The sequence below is a fragment of the Zingiber officinale genome, chromosome 11B (assembly GCF_018446385.1).
Source record: "Zingiber officinale cultivar Zhangliang chromosome 11B, Zo_v1.1, whole genome shotgun sequence".
NCBI classification, from domain to species: Eukaryota; Viridiplantae; Streptophyta; class Magnoliopsida; order Zingiberales; family Zingiberaceae; genus Zingiber; species Zingiber officinale.
The window spans coordinates 61722887-61739725 of NC_056007.1; positions in this window are offsets into that span (position 1 = coordinate 61722887).

A 16839-nucleotide genomic window follows, 5' to 3' on the forward strand; every position below is an offset into this window, starting at 1 on the left:
AATTGAATTCAAAATGAATAGGTTTAAATGTGGCCCTTAATGGATTGTAAATATTCATTAATGCTCATTAATTAAATTAATGCTCATTAAGTATTTTCATTGGATAAAAATACTTAAGTATTTTTTTTTCTCTCATTTTGGTATTCTTCTTCATTCTCCTTCCTCTTCTCTTCTTCTCTAGTCGGAGACCTCCTATCAAGGTTGCTAGCACAACCTTAGGTGGTTGCCTTCTCCACTTTGTGAGTTTGTGAGACAAACGAACACTTGTTCGTGTGGATACCATAGAGGTGCGAACGTGTGATCGTGCTGAGATCCAAGATGTCTGGAGTTCGTATGCACGCATCAAAGGTATACTATCATGATATAAATTTAGTATAGATTGTAACATGTCTTTCCCTTCGCATGAATCTTCTGGAGGAACTAGAAGTTTTCCACTACGCTTAAGTGTGTTTAGCACCCTATTTCCTTACACTTCTCACCCCTTTGCTAGTCATCCAATCAAGTTCAATACTCTAATAAACATATTATCAAACAAACATCAAAATCCTAGAGGTCAATTGCACCAACAATAATAAAGTAAAAATACTATCTCCTTTCTTTATCCTTTTTATGTTATTTATTTTTATTAACTAATTGTATGTCCTTGCAAAGTTGAAAGGAAGAGAGTTTGAAATTTCTACTCCAAGGTCCGCACGTGAGAGTGCTTTCGTTGGACAATCACTAATAATTCGTAAAATGTTACACAATTGAGTACAAGAATTATATAAAAAGAAATACCGACAACAACAACAAGAAATTGCACCTCAAGTTGCTGGAAGAGCTTCGTAGCGTCGCAGGAGTAGTGCGTAACAGAGCAATCGCAGAAAGAAATTGTTGTCCTTTGCTCCAGGTGGTGGCCTCCTTATATAGGAAGCTCCGAGCGCCCGGATCCCTTCCGGGCGCTTGGAGAGTGACGTCGACCCAGCCAATCAACGCGCTCCACGTTGTGACGAGATAAACTTTTGCATTTCGGGTGCCCGGATCCCTTCCGAGCGCCCGGATGTCTTTTTCTAGCAAAAGTTTTTTCCTGCAAGAAAAAGATTAGTCTGAGGCAATATTATACTACCTTGTAAAATAAAAGTTAGCACAAATATATATATAAACAGAGTAGTAATTAGATTCTATCTCCTCAAGACCAGAATCTAGTCACAATCTCAACTTAGATTTCCAAAATGGATCTAAGTTGGATCGACACCTATAGTTCCCTCAAACGGGGAATGCATTCTCACCAAGTCACTCCCCACCAGTGACTTGCCTTTACTTACCTTTTGCCAGACACCCGGTCAGCCTGTTGGCCTGTCTAGACTTCGTGCCAACTATCCAGTCGGCCCGTTGACCTAACTGGACTTCGTACCAGCTATTTGGTCAGTCCGTCGACCTAGCTGGATTTCTTGCCAATTATCTGGTCGGCCCGTCGATCTAGATGAGCATGGCACCAGCTATCCGATCGGCCCGTCGACCTAGTTGGATTTCTCCTGCACACTCATTCAAAGTGTTAGATCACAACAAAACTAACTTAACTTACTTTGTCATTCATCAAAACCTGAGTTAGACCATTAGTGCTAACCGCACCAACAGTAAGGAGAAAGTGGAATGTGATACAAGCAGAAAAGAATCACCATCCTAGTCAAAATACGAAAAGAGTTAGGATCAAGCTGTGACATTGGGATGTGAAAGTATTGTAACACTTCAATAAACAGGGAAAGGAAAGCGTATCTCAATCAGCATGTGTGTAAAATACTGAAAATAGGCAAATATTAATAAGGGAATTTTCTGGAATTTTTGGAAATTTTTCGGGAATTTTTCGGAGCTCGTACGGACGAGTTAACGGGGATAAAAATGGGGCCCGGGAAAAGCATGTTTAGGCTACCCATTTAAGCGAGGAAATGTCTATTTTTATATTTCCTTTTTCTTTTTCTTTTTTCTTTATTTCCTCTCTTCCTCGCCGAAAACCCTCCGCGCGCCCGACGCGATTTCTCTGTGCCCTAACCGGCGCCCACGACGGTTTTCCTCTTCTCCTCCCGCGTGCATAAAGTTGAGACAAGAGAGCCGACTGTTCTCTTCTTCCCTTTCCCTATGCCCTAGCCGCCAGCCACCGAGACCTTCTTCTTCCTCTTTCCCCAAGCGCCGGCGACGAATCTGCCACCGCCTATCCACTGTCACCCTAGTGTGCCGACGCCGCCGTCGACTTTTGACCCGAGCAGCTTGCCACACCCTTGCCCGAGTGCCGAGCCGTCCAATTCCGTGCCCTATTTTGGGTTCACAGTCGGCCGACTCTCCTTCTCCACGCCGAGTCCTAGTTTTCTGAGGTCGATCTCTTCCTCTTTGTCGAGGTTTTTGTTGCTGCTGTCCACTGCGGACTCACAACTGATCACCGCCGATTTCCACACTGCCGCTGATCGCCACACTGCCGCTGATCGCTACCGTTTCCTTCATCCGGTCTAGCCCTAGTTCTTCATTGGTGCCCTAGATCTGATCTGCTCATCTCCGGCCACTCAGGTCAGTGACTCCACCTGGGTTTTATTTACAGCAACCTCATGGGCTGTGAGGCTACGAATGAATGTTCGGATGTGGTATTGATGTGGGTTTGATTTGTCTACTTAGTTTCAGTGATACTGTTTGCCATCTATTCAGAGCATCAGTTGTTATCACCGGCCATAATTTCCAGCAACATCCTTGTTGTGAGAAGTGAGGTAAGGTGTATAAATTTTGTTTTGGTAATAGGTTCGTATTTGGAAGAGTTCAAGTTGATTTAGGTTTAGACCTAAATCAAATTTTATGGAACAAATTAGGGTTTAAGAAGCTAAACCTAGTTGGTCGAGGTTTATGGATTAGGGTTTCGCCCTAAATTAGTGTAAGAGATTTTATTTAGCTATTTATATGATTGAAGCTAAATAAAATATATTTCTATTCGTGACACAGGACTTTGACGCGAGACGAGCATCTCGATGTCGAATTTGGACATTTCGATTGGAGGCGGGTACTTTTGACTTTATGTCTTTGATATGCATAGTAGAGAATTTAACAAGTAGCAATAATTATGTTCTCTTATTTGTTTCGGTTAATCACTACCTGATACCCGTTACATGATTGATTGATTGCTTGTTTTGCATCTCATGTATTCCTTACTTGCTTATACATGTCTATAGAGGTAGTGATATACCATGCTTCACCATGTTCAGGACCTAGGTTTTATACCTTCAGTGTACCTTTGATTTGATTCATTGACCTATGTGGATTAGCTCAGGATATTTTGTGGTTAGTGTCATGCACCATTTGCATGATTGCATGCTGTGCGATAGTCCGCTCCATTATTGTTGAGCACATCGCCAGTTACATGGATCTGCACACACCACCACTCATGGGTTAGTGGTCGATTCAGGCAGTGTGTGTTGTAGCAGGGACTTTGTTTGGCTCCGTTGGTCCGCTCATGGGTAGCGGGATGCAACGTGTTAGCCGGCAGGGATTCCTCCCCGTTATCGTGTACCGGGAGTTGAGAGCATTGTGCTCCCCCATTTATGATTTGGGGTAGGAGGATAGGTATACTCCGACAGCATCCCGTCCACTCAGTCACTCATCAGGAGTATTGACGACAGAGTGCACGGTTGTCATAGCCCTACCCACTCAGCCTCACTATTGTGTGTGAGATGATCGACTGGCGTCAGGGGTGACCAGGACGCATCATTGGTATCATATGCATGATGCATTTATTGCTTATGTTTGTGCTTGCTGCATTTATATGCTGTATATTGTTTGGACGCCTATGTTTGACATGCATACAGGATTTCTATGCCACTCGGACTGTTTGTCCTTATACCCAGGTCCTGGTTAGTACAGTTTTTCTCCTGTTTACTTCAGTTGCATTTCATCCTTTTATATCAGGAGACTGTATGCATGATTAGTGCTAGATGTTATTTCCCTACTTTGTATATCAGTTGTACCTGCTGAGTGTTGGACTCACCCCGCCTCCATTGTTGATATTTTCAGGTTGATGCTGTCAAGAGAGAGTTCCAGTTGCTGGTCCCCTGCAGACCACGAGGACTTGTTGACTTTTTGTTTTTAGTTTTTCTTCTTATTTGACTATGTTTAGACTCGGTTTGTTTGATACTTGGATATTGTATGGATTCTTATGATTGATGAATTTTCATATGGTTTGGATTTGTTCTACTACATGCCTGCTTGGACGGCAGAAGAGGTGAGTTCGTCGGATTTGTGTTTTATGAGTGTAGTTGAGTAGGGTTATTTTCGAGTCGTGGTATTACTGTTTTGTTTACTTATATATAAACTGCGTGGATGTTTGTGTGGTTGTATTTTATTATTATTTTTATTCCAGCCGCATGTGGCTGAGGTATATGAGGATGTAGAAAAGTTTCAGATTGTCCGCCGTACAGGGGAGATGCTGCCGAAATTTCTTCGGACAGGGACTCCTCCGGGGTGTGACAATGTGGGTTTGAAAGAAAGTTACAGAGCCTAGAGGATAGTTACAGAGCCGATCATTGCCATTCAGAAGCCTTAACAGATGATCGGTCGGAACTCCATAAATCATCCTCAATAGATTCAGTGATGCATAAGTAAAACTCTAAGCGGTAGATCTATACCAAGGAGAGGAAGAAAATTCCCCGGCCATCGAACATGCTACCAAGAGACTAGTGAAAGAAAGAATCATAAAGACGGACTGAAATAACTTACTAGGTGGAGAAGAAAACTCAAATACGAAGAAGACGAAGGAGACAAAGAAGACGAAGAAATGATGATTGAAGAAATAGTGAGTGTGGAAACATTCTTATCTAACCTAATATAGCCTGACTTATTCAATAGGGACCATTGGATCTCTGATGTTGTAAGGCCGAGATAGATTTTCCACTGTGGGATTAAACCCATTGGACAAATAAAAACTCATAGGAATCATTACCTATTAAAAGATGCCTAGTCTTCTCTGCCCGAGTTCCATCACATTAATGTCATGCAACTTCGGAGGCTCACTAGTGTATTCTGAGCTCAGGAATCAAGGTGGGTGACACAAGCGGTCTGCTTAAAAGGAGTTGCTACATTTAAGACATGATGACTAAGGCATACTGACATTTAATGCGTAATCTCTTAATAAATATGCAATGGATATGCCATATGGATGAAGCAGTCGAGACAGCTAGGATCAGTCTGACTATACAACAGCCTAGTTGTTCGGACTCTTGCCTCCTTCGACTAGACTTGAAGGAGAGACTTATAATCCAAGGAATGATCAGTAAGCGTTATGTGGATAAAAAAAAATTGGTGAATGCTGCTAAGGTGGTTCTAGGAGAGGAAAGTCTTGGGCCTGCCTCCCAGCTCATTAGCCTCCTGACCTCTCAGGCCTCCCGGCTCCTTAGGCTCCCCGCCTCTCGAGCTTCCAACTCCTTAGCCTCTCGACCTCTCAGGCCTCCAGGCCTCTCGGACCTCCTGGCCCCTTAGCCTTTCAGTTCCTTAGCCTTCTAGCTCCTGACTTTCTGATCACTACCTCCTTAGCTTTCAGACCTCTTAGCGACACAAGATGCATGACTATTTCAGGAAAAGAATAAATCATCATGCAAATCTCGAATTATTCCAAGAAAAGGATAATCATCGTGCAAACCTTGAATTATTTCAAGAAAAAAGCAGTGGCATGACCAAGTTTCACATTATTTAAAAAATTAAATAATGACAACATGGAAAGAGAATGAAAGGAAAAAGTCTATGATCTCCTTATAAAAGATAATACTTTCTAGTATCCAGATATATACACAATGTTAGAGTGTATACTAAAAGCCTAGCTTTTTATAAAAATTTATTTTGAAATAAAGAATCACATTGGTCAGATGTCTACATTTATATGCTAAGTGTATTTGTTCAATTAATTTATATTGCAGATAACATGGTGTGTGGTGTCACACACAGAAGATCATGTTATCAGTTCCTTATAAGTTATAAATTGCAACTCATGACTAAAATGGATAGGAACAAACCATTGGAATATTAGTTTATCTTGACTATAAAATTATACTAGTACACTCTGAATGTATTGAGCAGAACAATTTGAGGTAGTTTCTTTTTATACTGACTGAATAAAAGAACAAGACCTCTGTTATTATGGAAGTGTGTGCTTTTAATCCTGATATAATAACAAGCACATATATTTAGTTTTTATTTCTTTAATTTATCAATGGGTGAGATTTAGTTCGATAAATCAATAAGTCCAATAAGTTGGGAAATAATATTATTTATAGTGTGTGTTGTTGATTATATAAGGAAACTGTGTCCTAGCAATCTAGGTTGATGATGTCCCCAAGAGGAGCTCATAAGGATTGTCATGTAAACCCTGCAGGTGGACTTAGTCCGACATGACAATAAGGTTTAGTGGTACTACTCTTGGAGTTAGATACTAATTAAGTGAGTTGTCAGTAACTCATTTAATTAGTGGACATTCGATATCTTAAACACAAGGAGATTAACACACTCATGATAAGAAGGAGCCCATATAGTAATATGTTATTGGTGCAGTAATTTAATAATAACTCTTTAGTAGTATGAGTTATTATTGATGAACTCAAGTTGGGTGTTCGGGGCGAACACGGGAAACTCAAGTTCATCGGGAGACCAAAACCAATTCCTCCTCTCGATCCCTGTCGTAGCCTCTTATTTTTAAAGTCTTATATACACTCAAACCAAACTTCTTACCCACCTTAAGGTGGCCGGCCAAACCAAGCTTGGAGCCCAAGCTAGGGTCGGCCAAACCAAGGCTAGATGGGTTCAAGTGGTGGCCGGCCCTAACTTGGAGCCCAAGCTTAGGTGGCCGACCACAATAAATTAAAAGAGGATTTTAATTTTTTAAAATCTTTCCTTATATGGAAGCCATGGTTTTAAAGGAGAGTTTAAAATTTAAATCTTTCCTCTTATAGCTTTCTACAAAAGATTAAAAGAACGATTTGATATCTTTCCTTATTTGTAGTTGAAAAGGAAGATTTTAATTTTGGAAAAATTTTCTTTTTTTGTAACCATCCACATGTTTTAAAAGAGAGATTTTAATATATAAAAGTTTCCTTTAATAACCAACCATGAAGGGAATTTAAAAAGAAAAATTTTTATTTTAAAAATTTTTGGAAACAAATAAGGAAGTTTTAATTTTGTGTTTAAAACTTTCCTTATTTGGAGGACATGTAGGGGACCGGCCATAAGATGGATTAAGAGGAAATTTTAATTAAAGTTTCCTTATTAGCCATAGGTAAAGAAAATAAGGAAGTTTTAATTATGTTCAAAACTTTCCTTATTTCCATGACCAAGGATTATAAAAGAGAGGGAGGGGTTGCCCCTTGAATAACACATCTATTATTTATCTCTTCTAATTTCTTGGTGGTCGGCCCTCTCCTCTCTTCTTTCTCTCTTCTCCTTTTGTTGAGGCCGGCGACACTTGGAGGTCTTGTTTCATCTTGGTGGCCGGTTGCTTGTGGAGAAGAAGAAGAGAAAGAAAGCTTCTCTTGAAGAATAGTTGGTGGCCGAAACTTGCAAGGAGAAAAAGGAGGCTTGGGTGGATTCTCATCTTGGTAGATCGTCACCCATATGACGTCCGAGATAATAAGAGGAATATGACAGAAGATAAAGAGGTCTCTAGCTACAAAGAAAGGTATAACTAGTTGTCTTATTCCGCATCATACTAGTTTTCTTTGTATGAATTTTGACATACCAAACAAAAGAGGCTAACGATTCTAGATTTCGAATTTATGATTCGATTTTGTGTTTCTTTTGTTTTTTCGATCTTGTGATTCGATTGTTCTTAGTAGTTAAACCTAGGGTTACTATAAGGAGATTAAATATTGAATTTTGTTGAAAGACTTTGACTAGGAAGTGGTGGATCATCCCATACCCAAGAAGGCCTAGTGCCTCGCCATGTTTAACCTGGAAGCCGATTTCTGAAATAAATATTTAGTCAACTTTGTAACATGGGTGGATTTGGATTAATAATGTTAAGCATCGTTTGCGATCCAAATCTAAACCTCTAAGAACAGATAAATTGAATTTGGAATCAATAATGTTAAGTTCTGTTTGCGATTCCAAATTTAATTTCTAAAGAACACAATAGGTTGTTAGGAATGGTTCAAGGCTTGTACAAAATTTTTATACAGGGGAACCAGTACGATATTCCGGGTAGCAACCAACAATTGGTATCAGAGCTAGGATTTGCCTCTGTGTATTTGGTTTTTCAATTTAATTATGCACATGTCATACATATTTTAGGCAGGATAATAGTAAGATGTGCAAATAGATTAACTCTGTGGTTGTAGGCATCTTAGATCCAACTATTATGACCCTAATGTGATTGTGTGTGATTAGACTCTCAGACTGTTAGAGTGTATACTAAAAGCCTAGCTTTTTTTAAACATTTATTTTTGAAATAAAAAATCACATTGATCAAATGTCTACATTTATATGTTAAGTGTAGTTGTTTGATTAATTTATATTGTAGATAACATGGTGTGTGGTGTCACACACAGAAGATCATGTTATCAGTTCCTTATAAATTATAAATAGTAGCTCACGACTAAGATCGATAGAAACAAACCATCAGAATAGTCGTAGTGTAATTTGGTATTAGTTTATCTTGACTATAAAATTACACTAATACACTCTGAGTGTATTGAGTAGGACCATTTAAGGTAGTTTCTTTTTATACTGACTGCATAAAAGAACAAGACCTTTATTATTATGAAAGTGTGTGCTCTTAATCCTGATATAATAACAAGCGCATATATTTAGTATTTATTTCTTTAATTTATCAGTGGGTGAGATTTAGTTCGATAAATCAATAGGCCCGATAAGTTGGGAAATAATATTATTTATAGTGTGTGTTGTTGATTATAGAAGGAAACTGTGTCCTACAATCTAGGTTGATGATGTCTCCAAGAGGAGCTCATAAGGATTATCATGTAAACCCTACAGGTGGACTTAGTCCGACATGACAATGAAGTTGAGTGGTACTACTCTTGGAGCTAGATATTAATTAAGTGAGTTGTCAGTAACTTATTTAATTAGTCGGCATTCTATATCTTAAACACAGGGAGACTAACACACTCATGATAAGAAGGAGCTCATATAGTAATATGGGATTGGTGGGGTAGTTCAATAATAAATCTTTAGTGATATGAGTTATTGTTGATGAACTCGAGTTGGTTGTTCGGGTTGAACACAGGAAGCTCAAGATCATCAGGAGGCCAAAATCAATTCCTCCTCTCGGTCTCTGTCGTAGCCTCTTATTTATAAAGTCTTATACCCACCTAAACCCAACTTCCTACCCACCTTAAGGTGGTCGGCTAAGCCTAGCTTGGAGCCCAAGCTAAGGCCAGCCAAACCAAGGAGAGATGGGTTCAAGTAGGTGGTCGGCCCTAGCTTGGAGCCCAAGAAGGTGGTCGGCCATAATAAAAATAAAAGGGATTTTAATTTTAAAATCTTTCCTTATGTGGAAGCCATGATTTAAAAGAGAGTTTTAAAATTAAATTTTTTCTTTTATAGTTTCTACAAAGGATAAAGAGAAAGGTTTGAAATCTTTCCTTATTTGTAGTTAAAAGGAATATTTTAATTTTGGAGAAAACTTTCCTTTTTGTAATCATCCACATGTTTTAATAGAGAAATTTTAATTTATAAAAGTTTCCTTTTATAACCAACAAGGGAATTTTAAAAGAGAAATTTTTATTTTAAAAATTTTCGGAAATAAATTAGGAAGTTTTAATTTTATATTTAAAACTTTCCTTGTTTGGAGGACATGTAGGGGCCGACCATTAAAAGAATAAAAGGAAATTTTTTAATTAAAATTTTCTTTTATTGGCAAGGAAAATAAGGAAGTTTTAATTATGTCTAAAACTTTCCTTATTTGCCAAGACCAAGGAATATAAAAGAGAGGGTAGAGGTGCCTCACCTTTACAACACATCTATTATTTTTCTCCTCTCCTTTCCTTGGTGGTGGTCGGCCCTCTCCTCTCTTCTTTCTCTCTTCTCCTTTTCTTGAGGCCAGCGACACTTGGAGGTCTTACTTCATCTTGGTGGCTGGTTGCTTGTGGAGAAGAAGAAGAGAAAGAAAGCTTCCCTTGAAGAAGAGTTGGTGGCTGATACTTGCAAGGAGAAGGAGGCTTGAGTGGATTCTCATCTCTATAGATCGTCGCCCACACGACGTCCGAGATAAGAAGAGGAATATGATAGAAGATCATGAGGTCTATAAGCTACAAAAAGTATGACTAGTTATTAGTTTCCGCATCATAACTAGTTTATCTTTTTGTTTAGATCTTGAAACACCAAACACAAGAGGCTAACGTTTCTAGGTTTCAGATTTATGATTTGAATTTGTGTTTCTTTTGTTTTTTCGATCTTGTGATTCAATTGTTCTTAGTGGTTAAACCTAGGGTTACTATAAGGAGATTAAATATTAAATTTGGTTGAAAGGCTTTGTCTAGGAAGTGGTGGATGATCTCATACCCAAGAAGGCTTAGTGTCTTGCCATGTTTAACTTAGAAGCCGATCTCTGAAATAAATATTTAATCAAATTTGACACATAGGTGGATTTGGATTAATAATGTTAAGCATTATTTGCGATCCAAGTCTAAACCTCTAAGAGCAGATAAGTTGAATTTGGAATCAATAATGTTAAATTCTGTTTGCGATTCCAAATTTAATTTCTAAAGAACACAATAGGTTGTTAGGAAAGGTTCAGGACTTGTACAAAATTTTTGTACAGGGGAACCAGTACGATATTTCGGGTAACAACCAACATGGACATGTCGAGGGTATTTTATGTGTGTGCATGATTGTATGTATTAAAGACAGCATGAGCTATATTAGTTTTAGGATTTTACATTTTTGTTTCGATCTAGATTACATGCACATTCCCTTGTGGAATATAGGATCGATAAATGTAAAATTCTAATTTTGTCGCGGATCATATTCTTGCGAAGGCATGGTACTATTTGAGGACCAGAGGCGCAGCGGAAAAAGAAGCAAGATAGATGCGACAACTAGACCCGATTGCGGTGGCTAAAGATGGCAGCAGCTAGGGTTGGCAGCACACGGAGGACAGTGATGGAAGAGGCCATAATAGTTGGAAAATTATTTTTTCATATTTATTGCTTTTTATTTGCTATGATGTGTGTGTGCATGTGATGTGTGCTTGCATGATAAAATCCTCATCTTAAACAACTAAGTGGGAGAGGGATTTTAAATAAATTCCACGGTCTCCATTACTGGTTTATAAGTGATGCAAACAAATTTACGTGTTGGCTCTGAGTGCCTTCCTCCAAAATAGATGAGTTTGTTTGCAGATCACTAGATCAAACTTCCTAAATGGATGATTATAAGAAATTATTTAGGAGTGTGTGATCTTCTCCAACTGAAGGGGCACAATCTTATTTAATGGACTAAGTATCAAGTAATGGTACACACATAGGCACATTTAATAGTATCCTCCCCAAAGGAGTCACTGCTATTATTTGTGTGACCAAAGGAAAACCAACTATTAATTTTATTTGTCATAAAGTTAGGATGACAAGATAATAAAATTAATGGGTAAAACCTCCTCTTACAAATGTTTGAATTTATATACGTCCACACTAACGTGGCATGCAAAATTCACGGTGTTTTGAAGTGTTGGTAAATTTAAATAATATTGTTTGAGGAATCAATATTATTCTAAATTTAGAGTCTTGACCAAAACTTATTTTGTGATTCTTAGGATGACTTTCAACCCATTGGCTATTATTCTGAAAGAGAACAAACTTACTGGTCCCAATTACATAGATTGGAAAAGAAACTTGGGCATTGTCCTAACTGCTGAAGGCTATAAGTTTGTACTGTTAGAGGACTGCCCTAATGTGCCTAATAGTGATTCTAGTGAAGAGGATATTGAGTATCATAAGAAATGGGTAAAGATAGATTAGATGACGTGGTGTTACATTATGACTTCAATGTCAAATGTGCTGCAACATCAGCATCAGGACTTGCCAACTGCCTATGACATGATGAACAATCTCAAGGAACTCTTTGGACACCAGAATCGGGCTGCTAGGCAAGAGGCAATGAGAAAATTAATGACAACCACCATGTCAGAGGGGGCACCCATTAGGGATCATATCCTAAAGATGATGGCTTACTTGAACGAGATACAAATCCTTGGAGTTGAAATCGATGGGGAAACTCAGGTCGATATTATTCTCTAAACGCTATCCAAAAATTTTGAGCAATTCCGCCTGAACTACAATATGAATAAAAGGATTTATTCATTGGCGGAACTACTGACAAAACTTTAGGCAGCAGAAGGGCTATTTCGTCATAATTCTCAAATTCACTTTGCTGAGAATGTTTCTACTTCTAACTCGAAAGGTAAGAAGAAGAAAAAGAAACAACCTGGCTCGACAAAGAAAGTGAATCGATCTCTAAGTACTAGACTAAAAGCAGGAGTGAAGAAGTCGAATGGCAAGTGCTTCATTTGCAAACAGTCGGGACATTGGAAGGCAGTCTGTCCTCGTAGGAGAGAGAACAATAAAGGTATATCTTATTCTCTAGTAGTTGAAACATGTTTAGTGGTGTTATCTACCATCACATGGTGTGTAGATACAGGAGCCACTGAATTGCAGGGGTTCCAAGAAACCTGACGACTATATAAGGGAGAGATAACCGTCTATATGAGCAATGCTACAAAAGTGGTGGTTATTGCAGTGGGAGACGTCTACTTATCATTCGATAGGAATAGAACTTTAATTTTGAGAAATTGTCTTTATGTACCAAGTTTTAGAAAGAATTTAATTTCAGTTTCTAAACTGTTTTTGGATGGATATATTGTTTCTTTTGATGACAAAGTGGGTGTCAAGAAAAATAAGGTAATTATCTGTTCTGGTATATTAGTTGGCAATTTGTATACTCTAAATCCGATAACTCCCACAAAGCAACAAATGGAAATTAATAACACATCCTCTAATTCTAATAAGAGAAAGGAACCTTCAAATATGAACCAAACATATCTTTGGCATCTAAGACTTGGTAGGATTCAAAAGCTAATAGCTGATGGACTCTTGGGTTCATTAGTGTTGGAAAACTTTCCAACTTGCGAATCTTGATTGGAAGGAAAAATGACCAAGAGACCTTTTAAGGCCAAGGGGTATAGAGCCAAAGATGTGTTAGAACTGGTTCATTCTGATTTGTGTGGTCTTATGTCTATCCAGGCAAGAGGTGGTTTCGAATATTTTGTCTCTTTTATATATGACTATTCGAGATATGAGTATATTTACTTGATGCACCGCAAGTCTGAATGCTTTGATAAGTTCAAAGAGTACAAAGCTGATATGGAGAAACGTCATGGTAAAAGTATCAAGACACTACGGTCTGATCGTGGTGGCGAATACCTCTTTGGAGAGTTTAGGAATTACTTATCAAAGGCAGGGATTTAATCCCAATTGTCTGCACCTGGTACACCCCAACAGAATGATGTGGCAGAACGATGGAATATGACTCTTATGGAAATGGTTAGATCGATGATGAGTTATTCATAATTACGAAATTCATTTTGGGATATGCTTTGGAAATAGCAGTGTACATTCTGAATATGGTACCTTCTAAATCAGTACCCTTTACTCCCATAGAATTGTGGAATGGGCGTAAGCCTAGTCTGAGCCATATCGGATATGGGGTAGTCCAACACATGTGCTGAAGGGAGATACTGACAAGTTGGAATCACGTACAGAAGTTTGTTTGTTTGTAAGATATCCTAAGGGAACGAAAGGTGGTTTGTTTTATAATCCTAAAAATCAGAAGATAATTATTAGCACCAATACTCGATTTTTAGAGGAAGATTATGTAATGAACCATAAGCCCATGAGTGAAATTGTTCTAGAAGAAATTAGAGAGGACACGTCTAGTCTAGTACCAATAGTACAAGATGAAATATCACAAGAAACTGCAACACGTGTCACAAATGATACACAGTTACAGACAGTGCCTCATCGTAGTGGGAGGGTTGTAAGGTAACCTGATAGATTCATGTTTTGGGAGAGTCTTCGGACTTGATCCCTGGTGAATATGAACCTGATCCCCAGACATATGACGAAGCACTCCAAGATAAAGATGCAGTATCTTGGCAAAGAGCGATGAATTCTGAAATAAAATCTATGTATTCTAATAAGGTCTGAGAGCTTGTAGAACCACCAAATGGTGTAAAAGCCGTTGGATGTAAGTGGATCTACAAAAGGAAAAGAGGGACAGATGGGAAGGTGGAAACCTTCAAAGCAAGACTTGTTGAGAAGGGATACACTCAGAAAGAGGGAATCGATTATGAGGAAACTTTTTCGCCGGTAGTCATGCTTAAATCTATCCGGATACTCTTATCTATTTCCGCTCATATGGATTATGAGGTTTGGCAAATGGATGTCAAGACAACTTTCCTTAATGGAAGTCTTGAAGAAAACATTCATATGAAGCAACCAGAGAGGTTTTTTGCAAAGGGCAAAGAGCATCTAGTGTGCAAGCTCAATCGGTCGATTTATGGACTAAAGCAAGCTTCAAGATCTTGGAACATCTGGTTTAATGAAATAATCCAGTTATATAGATTTATTTAGTATCCGGATGAGTCTTGTGTATACAAGAAATGTGATGGAAACGTGGTGGTATTTCTTGTACTATACGTAGATGACATTTTGTTAGTTGGAAACAATATCAAAGTTTTGTCGGTAGTAAGGGTATGGTTGTCCAAGCAATTCGATATGAAGAACCTAGGAAAATGCCCACATATTCTTGGGATCAAAGTAATAAGAGATCGCAAGAAAAGAATGTTGTGCTTATCCCAAGCTTCATATATCGATACAATCCTAGCTCGTTTTAGCATGCAAGACTCCAAGAAAGGTTTTCTACCTTTTAGGCATGGAGTATCTTTATCTAAAGAGATGTCTCTGAAGATATCAAAAGAAATAGAAGAGATGAAGGCAGTTCCTTATGCTTTAGCTGTAGGAAGACTAATGTATGCTATGTTGTGCACGAGACCGGATATTTATTTTGCCATGGGCATGGTTAGCAGATATCAAAGTAATCCAGGGCAGGGACATTTGATTGTCGTAAAGCATATATTAAAGTACCTGAGAAGGACTATAGACTATATGCTAGTATACCAAGCAGATGATCTACTCCTTCTGGGTTACAGGGATTCTAACTTCCAATTAGATAGGGGCAATAGTAAGTCTACATCAAGCTATGTGTTTAATTAAGGAGGTGGAGCCATTACATGGAGGAATGTTAAGCAGAAATGCGTTTCAGACTCAACCATGGAAGCTGAGTATGTGGTAGCCTCAGAGACAACCAAAGAAGTTGTATGGCTCAGGAACTTCTTGATGGACTTAGATGTGATTCCTGGTTTACCCAAAATCATCATAATTTATTGTGATAATAGTGGTGCAGTAGCAAACTCGAATGAACCATGAGCCCATAAGGCGAGTAAACACATTGAGCGCAAGTACCACCTGATATGAGACATCGTAAAGCGAGGAGAAGTTATTGTCGCTAAGATTGCATCAGCGGATAATTTGGCAGATCCTTTCACTAAGGTCCTTCCAGCGAAAGCTTTTGATCGGCATGTTGAGGGGATGAGAATCAGATATACGGCAGCATAGTCTTTGAGTATAAGTGGAAGATTGTTAGAGTGTATACTAAAAGCCTAGCTTTTTGTAAACATTTATTTTGAAATAAAGAATCACATTGGTCAAATGTCTACATTTATATGCTAAGTGTAGTTGTTCAATTAATTTATATAGTAGATAACATGGTGTGTGGTGTCACACACAGAAGATCATGTTAACATTTCCTTATAAGTTATAAATAGTAGCTTACGACTAAAATGGATAGGAACAAATCATTAGAATAGTCGTAGTGTAATTTGGTATTAGTTTATCTTGACTATAAAATTACACTAGTACACTCTGAGTGTATTGAGCAGGACCATTTGAGTTAGTTTCTTTTTATACTGACTGAATAAAAGAACAAGACTTCTGTTATTATGGAAGTATGTGCTCTTAATCCCGATATAATAACAAACACATATATTTAGTATTTATTTCTTTAATTTATCAGTGGGTGAGATTTAGTTTGATAAATCAATAGGCCCGATAAGTTGAGAAATAATATTATTTATAGTGTGCGTTGTTAATTATAGAAGGAAACTGTGCCATAACAATCTAGGTTGATGATGTCCCCAAGAGGAGCTCATAAGGATTGTCATGTAAACCCTGCAGGTAGACTTAGTTCGACATGACAATAAGGTTGAGTGGTACTACTCTTGGAGTTAGATACTAATTAAGTGAGTTGTCAGTAACTCATTTAATTAGTGGACATTCGATATCTTAAACACAGGGAGACTAATACACTCATGATAAGAAGGAGCCCATATAGTAATATGGGATTGATGTGGTAGTTCAATAATAACTCTTTAGTGGTATGAGTTATTATTGATGAACTCAAGTTGGGTGTTCGGGGCGAACACGGGAAACTCAAGTTCATCGGGAGACCAAAACCAATTTCTCCTCTCGGTCCCTGTCGTAGCCTCTTATTTATAAAGTCTTATATACACTCAAACCCAACTTCTTACCCACCTTAAGGTGGTCGGCCAAGCCAAGCTTGGAGCCCAAGCTTGGGCCGGCCAAACCAAGGCTAGATGGGTTCAAGTGGTGGTCGGCCCTAGCTTGGAGTTCAAGCTTAGGTGGTCGACCACAATAAATTAAAAGGGGATTTTAATTTTTAAAATCTTTCCTTATGTGGAAGCCATGGTTTTAAAAG